The sequence below is a fragment of the Lepidochelys kempii genome, chromosome 20, assembly GCF_965140285.1.
Source record: "Lepidochelys kempii isolate rLepKem1 chromosome 20, rLepKem1.hap1, whole genome shotgun sequence".
In the NCBI taxonomy this organism is placed as follows: domain Eukaryota; kingdom Metazoa; phylum Chordata; order Testudines; family Cheloniidae; genus Lepidochelys; species Lepidochelys kempii.
In genome coordinates this window covers 13,445,708-13,459,002 of record NC_136399.1, presented here as the reverse complement: position 1 = coordinate 13,459,002, position 13,295 = coordinate 13,445,708, and the positions used below count along the sequence as shown (strand labels likewise).

The following is a 13,295-nucleotide window of genomic DNA, read 5'->3' as shown; positions in this document are numbered from 1 at the left end:
CTGGCAGCTTGATGGAGGAGAAGGTTTGTGGTCCGGAGGAACAGCTGATCATGTTGCAAAACACCAAGGCTATGGCGAAATTCCTGGGTACTCAGATCCAGCCAGCACCATGGCAGATACCACACTGGGAGGCTGTGGAGTCCAGTGACCAAGGGAGACAAGAAAACAGAAAAGATGACTGGAAATTTGTTATCTCCGGAGGTAGGAGAACCCCAAGGATCTGCTCACAGCTGGAAGTATCAAATCGCTGCCAGGCGCAGAGTAAGGCATCTGAAGAGAGCAACCTCCAAGAACGAACCAGAGGGAAGGACCTACAGACATTAGAGAAAAGAACTGAGAACTGCTGCCAGCTCAGGCTAGACAGACCCAGACAAGCCCAAGAGAACATCCACAACTGCCCAAAGGAGATAGACAGTCCTTAGTGGGGACTGTATGCTAAGAAGAATGGACAGGGCATTCTGCAATAGGTAGAAGCACGGCAGGACAGCTTGCTGCCTTCCGTGAGCAAAGATGAAGAACGCCACCACCAGAATAAACTAGATTCTGAGGTCAGCAGGAGAGACCCCTTCTGCAGGGACCTACAAAGACGCCAATTCAGACACACTTCTGCAGATCCTGGAACGTGCCTGCACAGGCTGGAGGCAGGGCTTAAAAGGGGAAGCAGAGCATCTCAGAAGGGGGCAGGCAGCGGAAGGGAGCTGACCTGTGATCTGAACTCTTGGGAAGGGGCATCCCAGGAACTCTTGCAGCCTGAGGCTTGGAGATACAGACCTAACCAAGAGGGACGGGGGACTTTTGAAGCTCAGAGACTTTAATTTATCCTGCAGGAAGAGATGCTGGTAGGAAGCGATCCAGGGAGGCATTTGCATCGCACTCCAAAGTGCCGATCTCAACAGCCTACCGCTGGGCCCTGGATCAGAGTCCTGTGGAGAGGGTGGGCCCGAGCTCCCCTACTAACCCTTGAAAAGGTGACAATGACAAAAGTCTATCCCTTGGTGGGAACCTAACTGGGGATGATCCTGAAGGTGCAAGGGTCCAGAATCCCAGAGTGTTGCTGCTCACAAACAGGGAAGAATTAGTAGGGGAAGCAAAAGTGGATGGAAACCTGGGAGGCAGTGACCATGAGATGGTCGAGTTCAGGATCCTGACACAAGGAAGAAAGGAGAGCAGCAGAATACGGACCCTGGACTTCAGAAAAGCAGACTTTGACTCCCTCAGGGAACTGATGGGCAGGATCCCCTGGGAGAATAACATGAGCGGGAAAGGAGTCCAGGAGAGCTGGCTGTATTTTAAAGAATCCTTATTGAGGTTACAGGAACAAAGCCTCCCGATGTGTAGAAAGAATAATAAATATGGCAGGCGACCAGATTGGCTTAACAGTGAAATCCTTGCTGATCTTAAACACAAAAAAGAAGCTTACAAGAAGCGGAATATTGGACAAATGACCAGGGAGGAATATAAAAATATTGCTCGGGCATGCAGGAGTGAAATTAGGAAGGCCAAATCACACTTGGAGTTGCAGCTAGCAAGAGATGTTAAGAGTAACAAGAAGGGTTTCTTCAGGTATGTTAGCAACAAGAAGAAAGTCAAGGAAAATGTGGGCCCTTACTGAATGAGGCAGGCAACCTAGTGACAGAGGATGTGGAAAAAGCTAATGTTCTCAACGCTTTTTTTGCCTCTGTCTTCACGAACAAGGTCAGCTTCCAGACTACTGCCCTAGGCAGCACAGCAAGGGGAGGAGGTAACCAGCCCTCTGTGGAGAAAGAAGTGGTTCAGGACTTTTTAGAAAAGCTGGACAAGCACAAGTCCATGGGGCTGGATGCGCTGCATCCGAGGGTGCTAAAGGAGTTAGCGGATGTGATTGCAGAACCATTGGCCGTTATCTTTGAAAACTCATGGCAATTGGGGAAGGTACCGGATGACTGGAAAAAGGCTAATGTAGTGCCCATCTTTAAAAATGGGAAGGAGGAGGATCCAGGGAACTACAGGCCAGTCAGCCTCACCTCAGTCCCCGGAAAAATCATGGAGCAGGTCCTCAAGGAATCAATTGTGAAGCACTTAGAACAGAGGAAAGTGAAGAGGAACAGTCAGCATGGATTCACAAAGGGCAAGTCATGCCTGACTGACCTAATTGCCTTCTATGACAAGATAACTGGCTCTGTGGATGAGGGAAAAGCAGTGGACGTGTTATTTCTTGACTTTAGCAAAGTTTTTGATATGGTCTCCCACAGTATTCTTGCCAGCAAGTTAAAGAAGTATGGGCTGGATGAATGGACTATAAGGTGGATAGAAAGCTGGCTAGATCCTCGGGCTCAACGGGTAGTGATCAATGGCTCCATGTCTAGTTGGCAGCCAGTGTCAAGTGGAGTGCCTCAGGGGTCGGTCCTGGGGCCGGTTTTGTTCAATATCTTCATAAATGATCTGGAGGATGGTGTGGATTGCACTCTCAGCAAATTTGCGGATGATACTAAACTGGGAGGAGTGGTAGATACGCTGGAGGGCAGGGATAGGATACAGAGGGACCTAGACAAATTGGAGGATTGGGCCAAAAGAAATCTGATGAGGTTCAATAAGGATAAGTGCAGGGTCCTGCACTTAGGATGGAAGAACCCAATGCACAGCTACAGACTAGGGACCGAATGGCTAGGCAGCAGTTCTGTGGAAAAGGACCTAGGGGTGACAGTGGACGAGAAGCTGGATATGAGTCAGCAGTGTGCCCTTGTTGCCAAGAAGGCCAATGACATTTTGGGATGTATAAGTAGGGGCATAGCGAGCAGATCGAGGGACGTGATCGTCCCCCTCTATTCGACATTGGTGAGGCCTCATCTGGAGTACTGTGTCCAGTTTTGGGCCCCGCACTACAAGAAGGATGTGGATAAATTGGAAAGAGTCCAGCGAAGGGCAACCAAAATGATTAGGGGTCTGGAACACATGAGTTATGGGGAGAGGCTGAGGGAACTGGGATTGTTTAGTCTGCAGAAGAGAAGAATGAGGGGGGATTTGATAGCTGCTTTCAACTACCTGAGAGGTGGTTCCAGAGAGGATGGTTCTAGACTATTCTCAGTGGTAGAAGAGGACAGGACAAGGAGTATTGGTCTCAAGTTGCGGGGGGGGGGGGGGAGGTTTAGGTTAGATATTAGGAAAAACTTTTTCACTAGGAGGGTGGTGAAACACTGGAATGCGTTGCCTAGGGAGGTGGTGGAATCTCCTTCCTTAGAAGTTTTTAAGGTCAGGCTTGACAAAGCCCTGGCTGGGATGATTTAATTGGGGATGGGTCCTGCTTTTGAACAGGGGGTTGGACTAGATGACCTACTGAGGTCCCTTCCAACACTGATATTCTATGATTCTATGATGGCATATATCACATTGGTGGATGTGCAGGTGAACGAGCCTCTGATAGTGTGGCTGATGTTATTAGGCCCTGTGATGGTGTCCCCTGAATAGATATGTGGGCACAGTTGGCAACGGGCTTTGTTGCAAGGATAGGTTCTTGGGTTAGTGGTTCTGTTGTGTGGTATGTGGTTGTTGGTATTTGCTTCAAATTGCGGGGCTGTCTGTAGGCAAGGACTGGCCTGTCTCCCAAGATTTGTGAGAGTGTTGGGTCATCCTTCAGGATAGGTTGTAGATCCTTAATAATGCGTTGGAGGGGTTTTAGTTGGGGGCTGAAGGTGACTGCTAGTGGCGTTCTGTTATTTTCTTTGTTAGGCCTGTCCTGTAGTAGGTGACTTCTGGGAACTCTTCTGGCTCTATCAATTTGTTTCTTCACTTCCGCAGGTGGTACTGTAGTTGTAAGAATGCCTGATAGAGATCTTGTAGGTGTTTGTGTCTGTCTGAGGGGTTAGAGGAAATGCGGTTGTATCGCAGAGCTTGGCTGTAGACGATGGATCGTGTGGTGTGGTCAGGGTGAACGCTGGAGGCATGTAGGTAAATCTAAATCTAATCTAAAATCTAAAGGTTTATTCATAAAAGAAAAATATATAGGTGATAGCTAGAATTGGTTAAATGGAATCAATTACATACAGTAATGGCACAGTTCTTGGTTCAGGCTTGTAGCAGTGATGGAATAAATTGCAGGTTTAAATCAAGTCTCTGGAGTACGTCCACAGCTGGGATGGGTCATTCAGTCCTTTGTTTCAGAGCTTCAGTTTGTAGCAAAGTCCCTCCAGAGGCAGGGCCGGCTCGAGGCACCAGCTTTCCAAGCAGGTGCTTGGGGCGGCATTTAGAATGGGGCGGCAGTCCGTGTCCCGCTGAGGCAATTCAGCGGTGGCTCCGCCGCTTTTCCCGCTGCAGTGGCTTTCGGCGGCAGCTCTGCCGCTGTTGTGGTGGTGGCAATTTGGCGGCAACTGCTTAGGGTGGCAAAGTTGGTAGAGCCGCCCCGTCCAGAGGTCAGAAGCAGGATTGAAGACAAGATGGAGGAGCTGCAGCAGCAGATTTTTATAGTGTATCTGCCTTCCCTCAATGGGTCAATTCAATAGCTGATGGTCCTTAATGGGCCCTCGAGCAGGCTAGGCAGAGCTGACACCAACGTGCCTGGGGTGTCACCCAGAAGCTTAGCACAAGTTTTTGAAAGACAGACAGTATAGAGCCAATACTTATAACTTTAAACAAAAAAATGATGCATGCATACAGATAGCATAATCATAACCAGCACACCATAACCTTGTCCATAGCACCTTACACGACAACCTTTGTACAATATTTACTGCAAATATATAACTGTGGTTGCAACAGTGATCTATACGGTTACAAATTATGTCAAGAACATCACACGGGAGAATAATTTCTGGCTAAGATATAAGAACGGGTGGTCTTCTCTGTCGATTTCTTGGGACAGGATGGCCCCGATCCCCCCCTCCGAGGCATCCTTATGGAGGATGAAGTAACTGTCGAAGTCCGGGCTATATGGGACCGGCTCCCAGCAGAGGCACTCCTTGAGTGTCTGGAAGGCATCTCCACATTCTTGGATTCACAGCACGTGCTGCGGGCTGTCCTTAGTCAAAAGCCCTGTCAAGGGGGCTACGATGGAAGCGAACTGGGGGATGAATCGCTGCTAGTAGCCGGTGAGCCCCAGGAATTGTCACACTTGGCGTTTCATGGTGGGTGGCGGGCAGGCTGCCAGTACTTGAACCTTCCCCACGAGGGGTTTCATCCGTCCTCCCTCTATGGTGTATCTGTATCTATGGTTGCCTCTTTCCATTCAATGTGGCCCTTTTTTGGACTGGCCGCTAGTCCTGCCTTTCTCAGGGATCTCAGGACCGTGGCTACATGTTCCAGGTGGTCCTCCCACTGGTGGCTGTAGACTACCACATCATCCAAATACGCCACTGCGTAGTCTTGATGGGGCCATAGAAGGCAATCTATTAGTCGTTGGAACATCTCCAGGGCCCCATGGAGGCCAAAGGACAGCCAGGTAAATTGGTAAAGTCCCGTTGGGGTGGCGAATGCCGTCTTCTCCTTAGAGATGGAGTCGAGTAGGATCTGCCAGTACCCTTTATGAGGTCAAGGGTGGTGATGAAACGGGCCTTCCCTAAGTGACCAAGCATTTCATCCACACGGGGCATAGGATATTCATCGAACCTTGAGATCACGTTGACCCACTGGAAGTCTATACAGAAGTGCCTTGTTCCATCGGGCTTGGGTACCAAGACCACCCGACTGCACCACTCACTCTGTGATGGCTCAATGACTCCTAGAGTTAGCATGGCCTGTACTTCCTCCTCGACCTCCTGCCACATTCGGTGCGGCAGGGGCCTGGTCGTCTCCCGGATTACCTTCCCCGGTTCAGTTTGAATGGCATGATGGACCAGGGTCATGTAACCGGATAGGACCATAAAGGTTATCCTGAAAGCCTGCAGGAGACATTAGGCTTGTGCTGCTCCTCCGCGAGCTGGGGGCCTGTGGGGTCCTCTGTCAGGGGTGCGCCGGGACCCAACTCTGGTTCTGGCGGGTAAAGGTTAATTAATAGGCCCTCCCACTCCCACCATGGTTTCAGTAGATTCACATGATATTGCTGGGTCTTCTTGCACCGGTTGGGCTGGTGGACCCCATAGGTGACAGGCCCGACCTTCGGGCCACCTCATAGGGTCCCTGCCAATGGGCCAGCAGCTTTGATTCGATCAATGGTAGGAGGAGCAGGACCCGCTCACCTGGCTCAAAGGCATGAACCTGAGCTTCCTGGTCATAGGTTCGTGCCTGGGCTTACTACGTGGCTTTTAAGTTCTCGCGTGCTAGGGCTCCAGCCTGAGCGAGGTGCTCCTGGAACTGGAGGACATACTTCAGGAGGCCCTGGGTTGAAGATGGAGACTGCTCTCATGTCTCCTGCATTAAGTCTAATAGGCCCCCACGGGCGGCGGCCATATAGTTACTCGAACGGGGAAAATTTGTTGCTGACTGGGGTACCTCGTGGATTGCCAGCAGTAAGGGCGGGAGTTGCTGGTCCCACCAGCCTAGCTTCTCTGGGGGGAATTTGCACAGCATCTCCTTCAGGGTCCAACTGAATCGTTCCACCAGCCCGTTAGTCTGTGGGTGGTAGACGGAGGTGTGTAACTGTTTAACTCCCAGGAGCTCGCATACCTGATGCAACAGCTGGGAGGTGAAGTTGGTACCCTGATCCATTAGGATTTCCCGGGGCAGGCCCACCCGAGTGAAGACCTTCACTACTTTGCTGGCGATGGTTCGGGGGGCGGTGCTCCACAATGGCACGGCCTCGGGAAAATGGGTGGCATAATCAGCAATGACCAGCACATACTGGAATCCCGTGGCACTTCTCAGGAGCAGGCCCACCAGGTCCATGGCCATCCGCTCAAAGGGCATCTCCACTATGGGCATGGGAACCAAAGGGGCCTTGGGTACCTGTGAGGGAGCCACTAATTGTCACTCCGCGCAGGAGCTACAATAGTTCCTCACCTCCTGGTGAACGCCGGGCCAAAAGAACCGTGTCAAAATCTGGGCGAAGGTCTTTTCATGGCCCAAGTGCCCTGCGGCAGGGATGTGGTGTGCAAGCTTCATTACTGCTCGTCGGTGGCATCGAGGCACCAGCAGCAGGGTCCGTGGTTCTTCTGTGCGGGGATCCCGTTCCACCCGGTAAAGACGGTCATGGCGTAGCTCAAAACAGGACCACTGATTTGCGCGATGCGGGTCGATCTCGGCCCCATTGACAGTAGCTAGTTGTCCATAGGCCCGACTAAGGGTGGGGTCTGCTCTTTGATCATGGCAAAAGTCGGTGTTAAGTCAGAGTTTGACAGCCAGCCCAGGTGGGAGGTCCTCAGATTCCTCAGTCCCTTTCTCGGGATCCGGGGCCTCTTCCTCCTCTGGTTGGGCCTTGGGGCAATCTCCTTCCAACAGAGAGGTTGAGCGCAAGATCTCCTCGAACGCCTGCCAGTCATGCCCCAGAATCACCAGGTAGGCTAGTCGAGGAGCCAGACCGACGACCATCCGTCTTGTGACCCCGGCCACCATTAGCAGGATCCGGGCACTGGGGTAGGGCTGCCCGTTGCTGTGGATGCATTGCAGCCGGATTGTCCCCAGGTGGGGGTCGCCCTGGGGCCCCAAGGTCTGACAGATTAGCGTCTGGCCACGCCCAAATTGATCAGGGCCAGGGTTGGGTGGTCCCCAACAACTACCGGAACCATGATCTTGGGGACCTCTGGCATCAGGCCCGAGTCTCTTCCACAGAGACGTGGCCGAAGCTGCAGTCCATCTCAGTGCAGTCATGCTGTAAATGTCCATATTTCCAGCATAAAAAACAGGGCCCAAGTTCCGAGCGATCACCCTGGGTGGGGGCTCCCGTTGGGCCCCTGGGGGGACTCTGATTGATCCTCGAGACACTCAGCATGGGGGGCACAGATCCTTGTCGAGGTGGGAGTTCAGGGCATCTGGCCCAAAGCCCCGAGCAAGCCTCTTGCCCGTGGGGGAGGCTCCGCACTTTGGTCTGAGTGTCCCCTTTCTTTTCGGGGTTAGGGAGCTCTGGCCCTGGGGGATGCGCTCTGGTAGCTGGCCTCACCAGCGCTTTGGCTGCAAGGAAGTCTTCCATCAATGCGACGGTGGCGGCTAGTGTCGCTGGCCGATGGCGAAGCGCCCAGGCCCTTCCTCGCGCCAGGAGGATGTTTATGAACTGTTCTAAAATAATTTGCTCCGTGACCTCATCCGCGGTCCTACTCTGGCTGTAGCCACTGCTTGCACGCTTCCTTCAGCTCTTGGGTCTGGTGCCTGTGGGGTAGGTCTGGCTCTGGAACAGCTGCTGAAAGGTTTCTGGGCTGACGTCCAAGGCATCCAGGATTGCTGCCTTTACCTGGCTAGACCCTTGCATCCTCCGTAGACAGCCCACTGTATACTGTTTGGGCTGTCCCGGTCAAGTATGGGGCCAAAAGAGTGGCCCATTGGTCAGGGGCCCACCCTGCAACCAGCTCCACTCTTTCAAAAGTTGCCAAAAAGGCTTCAGGGTCATCATCAGGTCCCATCTTGGTCAGCCGCACTGGCGCAGTGATGTGGGATCACCCAGCCGCGTCTCCCGGTTGGGGCTCTGCGGGACGAGCCAAGTACTGTCGCCAGCTGCTGCCGGCATTGCTGCTGTTGTTCCTGGTTCTGACCCCCCAGTCCCGAAGCAGCTGCTGCTGCTGTGCTCCCAGCTGCTGGATGAGCTGCTGCTGGAGCTGGGCCGCATGCTGCTGCTGATGGAGCTGGAGCTGGGCTGCCTGCTGCCGCTCCTGGCTCTCAGTCAGGAGCTTGATAAGTTTGACCATATCCATGACTCTTTCTGGGGTATGCTCCCCCCCAGACCTCTTCTCACAGGGGTCGAGGGATCATGCCCAGGTTCTCCACCATGTGTAGTGAGGTTAGCCAGGACTCATCTCTCTCTGGGACAGCAGGGAACAACACCGCCTCGCTAAATTCGGGAAGAGGTCTTGCAGGAAATTAGTCCGGCTGTGGGAGTCTTCCTCTGTGACCTTTGTGAGGGCAGAAATAAACACAGTAAGCCCAAGTCCTAGGTCAGGGCGGGGCAATGGTGAGTCAGGCCCTCAGGCAGGGACTGACAAACCAGAGTATATAAACAGTAAGCCCAGGCCCTTAGCGCTGAAGGGCCTGGGAGAGGGGGAGACTGCCACCTACGAGCTGAGTGGATGGGGGACACAGGCCCTCCAACTCCACTGCGTCCCAGCCCAAGGCCCTAACAGAAGCAGAAGACCCACTGCTGCGTCAGTGGGGATCCTGGCCGCAACACCCTGACAGGGGTTCTAGCAGTGCCGCAGCCAGACTAGGGTTGGCTGCCCCCGGGCTACTTCCAGACTCCCCCTCTTGAGGTACCTGGGTCAGGGTGGTGTCCTTAGTGGGTCCAGCACCATGGGTTCCTCGGGAAGCTGGAAGGGGTAGACTCAACAACTCCTTCTGGTAGCTGGCCCTGGGCAGGTCAGACCAGTCCTTGGGTTTACCGCAGGCCGCTGGGGTTTACCGATCGTGAGCTAGGCCGGAGGTGTCTGGCCTCCCCGGCGGCTGCTCTCTCAGTGAGTTCTGGGGTCAGGCCTTTATACTTCCTGTGCCATTCCTGACCCCCTGGGGGGCGGGCTCAGAGATCCCTGGCTCCGCCCACTCTGGTGTCCAGAGGGACTTGTCTCTCTCTGGGGCAGCAGGGAACCACACCGCCTCACGACCGTCTGTAACTCAGAGGAGCAAGGAATGGATCTTCTTGCTGTCAGATGTTCTTGGCTGTCTGTACGGCTCTCTCAGTCTCTCCATTTGCTTGTGGGTAACGTGGGCTGCCAGTGATAGGATCAAAATCATATTTCATTCAGACCGACTTAAATTCTGCTGCAGTGAATTGTGGGCCATTGTCCATCACTAGTTGTTCTGGATACCGAAGTGAGCAAACGTGCTCACTGCAACGTTATGTCTTTCAAGTACATTATTTCTATATAGCTGGAAAAATAGTCCACAATGACCTGGTAATGATGTCCCGTGAATTCACAAAAATCTGCAGCTAGTCCTTTTGCAGTTCTCTCTCTTGTAGAGATGGTTATTCACTAGTTCAGCATTGCCTGTTAAGTTGATTTGGACTAGATCAACTTTCAAAAGCCCAATAGCATCAGATCCTCAAGTTCTTCCACCTTTCTCACTAGGCCCATCATGGCTGCCACACTGCAGCTGAGAAAATTGTTGGTCTTTCATCACATACACACTGAACACAAAGATTTTATCTTTGTAAATTGGTTCAGTGATAAATTGGCATATGCAGTTCAGAATCCCTTCAGGGAGGGTCAGAGCGGAGTCAGATGAAGCTCTGGGAGGGGTTGATGATGATAGTAAGTCCTTTATGAGATGACTGTGACATCTGCTTTTGAGTCAATTTTAAAGTCAATAGTCTTGCTTTGAATATTCAATGTCACTCTCCAGGCATGTGCCATGTCATCACAAGTGATAGATCCCAGAAACAATGGGTCTTGATTGTCTGCAATATGAGTCAACTCCCTGACTGCTTCCGTGCAACTAACAGCTGCAAAATGTCCATATTAGATGCATTTATTACACCATACGCCTCTGGCTGGACATGCATCATCCCTTGGGATATGACTTTTCCACACCTTGTGCATGTAGGCTGGCATTTCATAGAATCATAGAATCATAGAATATCAGGGTTGGAAGGGACCTAAGGAGGTCATCTAGTCCAACCCCCTGCTCAAAGCAGGACCAATCCCCAATTAAATCATCCCAGCTAGGGCTTTGTCAAGCCTGACCTTAAAAACTTCTAAGGAAGGAGAGTCTACCACCTCCCTAGGTAACGCATTCCAGTGTTTCACCACCCTCCTAGTGAAAAAGTTTTTCCTAATATCCAACCTAAACCTCCACCACTGCAACTTGAGACCATTACTCCTTGTCCTGTCCTCTTCTACCACTGAGAATAGTCTAGAACCATCCTCTCTGGAACCACCTCCAGGTAGTTGAAAGCAGCTACCAAATCCCCCCTCATTCTTCTCTTCTGCAGACTAAAAAATCCCAGTTCCCTCAGCCTCTCCTCATAACTCATGTGTTCCAGACCCCTAATCATTTTTGTTGCCCTTCGCTGGACTCTCTCCAATTTATCCACTTCCTTCTTGTAGTGTGGGGCCCAAAACTGGACACAGTACTCCAGATGAGGCCTCACCAATGTCGAATAGAGGGAAACGATCACATCCCTTGATCTGCAGGCTATGCCCCTACTTATACAACCCAAAATGCCATTGGCTTTCTTGGCAACAAGGGCACACTGCTGACTCATATCCAGCTTCTCGTCCACTGTCACCCCTAGGTCCTTTTCCGCAGAACTGCTGCCTAGCCATTTTGTCCCTCGTCTGTAACGGTGCATTGGGTTCTTCCGTCCTAAGTGCAGGACCCTGCACTTATCCTTGTTGATCCTCATCAGATTTCTTTTGGCCCAATTTTCCAATTTGTCTAGGTCCCTCTGTATCCTATCCCTGCCCTCCAGCGTATCTACCACTCCTCCTAGTTTAGTATCATCCGCAAATTTGCTCAGAGTGTCCCTCTTAGCCTTGGAATTCTTTCTCCTTACCTCAGGGGTTTTATGATAAAGACTCGTAACACTTAAGTGTCTGTTTGTAAGTGGGAACAGCTTTAGTCAGGCCTGTGCCAATACTAAATAAAGAGCGGCAGGGTCCCAGCACAGTTAGGGAGGACTGAAGGTAGGATTTAGTGTTGTGAGAGCTGGGGAGCTGGGTGGTCCCTCCAGGAGCCCCCACTGGGGAGTTACCCCTGGAAGGCAGTAATGGATGGGGCCCTTGCTCCTGCCCGCTTTGCTGGATCTTGCCGTCCAGTGGGGGACTGAACATCAGTCTGGTGAGCGTGTCGGTGGGGGCTAGTTTGTGGTTATGACCCGTTTCCTTATGGAGCTGACAGGCCAGCTGTGGGATTACTGGCCAGGGAGGGAAGGGGCAGGATTTTCACCAGGGTACCGTCACTTGTCACCGGGAAAGCCAGCGAGAGCATTGCAGCACCCTGTGCTGCAGAGACCACTTGCTGCATGCAGGCTCAGGAATGCATGTTCTTCCCCAAGGGGAGCCTCGTCCCCAGGCTGCCCTGATCCATGTCAGCAGGCCTGCAGGACACCAGGATCTCCACCCTTACTGCCATACGCTCTGATGGAAAATGGGGTAGCAGAGGAAGGCGGGAATGGGCTCACATCATTTCCCCGGCAGTAAGGAAGGTGTGCACATATCCACATTTAGAGGAAAGTATTCTGCTTTTGGCAATCCCCTCGCATTGCTGCACCCCGGGGTCGGCCTGGCTGTTCACCTCTCCTGCCCCGGCCTCATAAGGCTAGATTATCGATTCAGACAGGACCACTGTGAGCACCTCATCTGACCTGCGTAACACAGGCCACAGGACTTCCCTGAATCAACTCCTGTTGGAATTGGAGCCGATCCTTCTGAAAAACCTCCCATCTCGATTTAAACAGCGTCAGTGATGAAGAATCCACCACAATGCTTGGTGAATTGTTCCAACGGCTAATTACACCCCCCCTCCCCACCCCAGTTAAAAATCTGCCCTTTTTTCCTGTCTGAATGTTTCTAGTTTCAGCTTCCAGCCACTGGCTCTCCTTAGACCTTCGTCTGCTAGCGGGACTAGCCCATTATCAGTTTTATTCCCCATGTGGGTACTTGGAGACAGGGATCACGACACCCCTTAGCCTTCGCTTTAAGAAGCTCCTTGCATCTCAGCATAAGGCAGGTTCCCCCCCATTTAATCATTCTCATGGCAACTCTCTGCCAATTTTTCCCCTTCCTTCTCGAATTGTGGGTGTCAGACCTGGCCATGGTATTCCAGCAGTTGTCGCCCCCCGCCAGACAGTGAGATAAAATAACCCCTCCGCTGCTGCTTGCGATGCCTGTTTATCCATCGGCCAGATGCCACCCTCCCATTGACGTGCGGACACTCGCCCCTTGGGGCTTCCTACTCCAGGTGAGTTCAGGTCCCGCTTATGGCAGCCGCCGGCCCCCCGGCTCCATCCCTGAACTCCTTGAGCCTCCGGGGATTTGAACAGCTCCCGGCTCATCCCAGCCACGACAACTGTCCCCTGGAGCCCAACAGCCCACATGCCAGTCTGATTTTTTTTTTAAACAAAACTTTATTGGTAATTGTTTCAAATATGTTTACAACAAAGCACACTGTTAAAGAGGAAGTGGGGGCAGTGACACAAGTTTTGTCGGAGGACACAGACGTGTTTCCCGGGGTGGGGTGGGATCAAATCCAACCCCACCCCCACCTGCTCCGTGCATGCCCTCCTGGGGGTCGGGGGCGGAGGGGTGCCC

The 13,295-nt window shown here is 52.3% G+C and overlaps 1 protein-coding gene across 1 annotated transcript in view; it reads left to right on the top strand.

Annotated features, from left to right (window-relative positions):
- The window catches only part of LOC140900690 (E3 ubiquitin-protein ligase TRIM58), a 496,272-nt gene that overhangs the window by 360,448 nt on the left and 122,529 nt on the right, over positions 1–13,295 (top strand). The window lies entirely within an intron of this gene.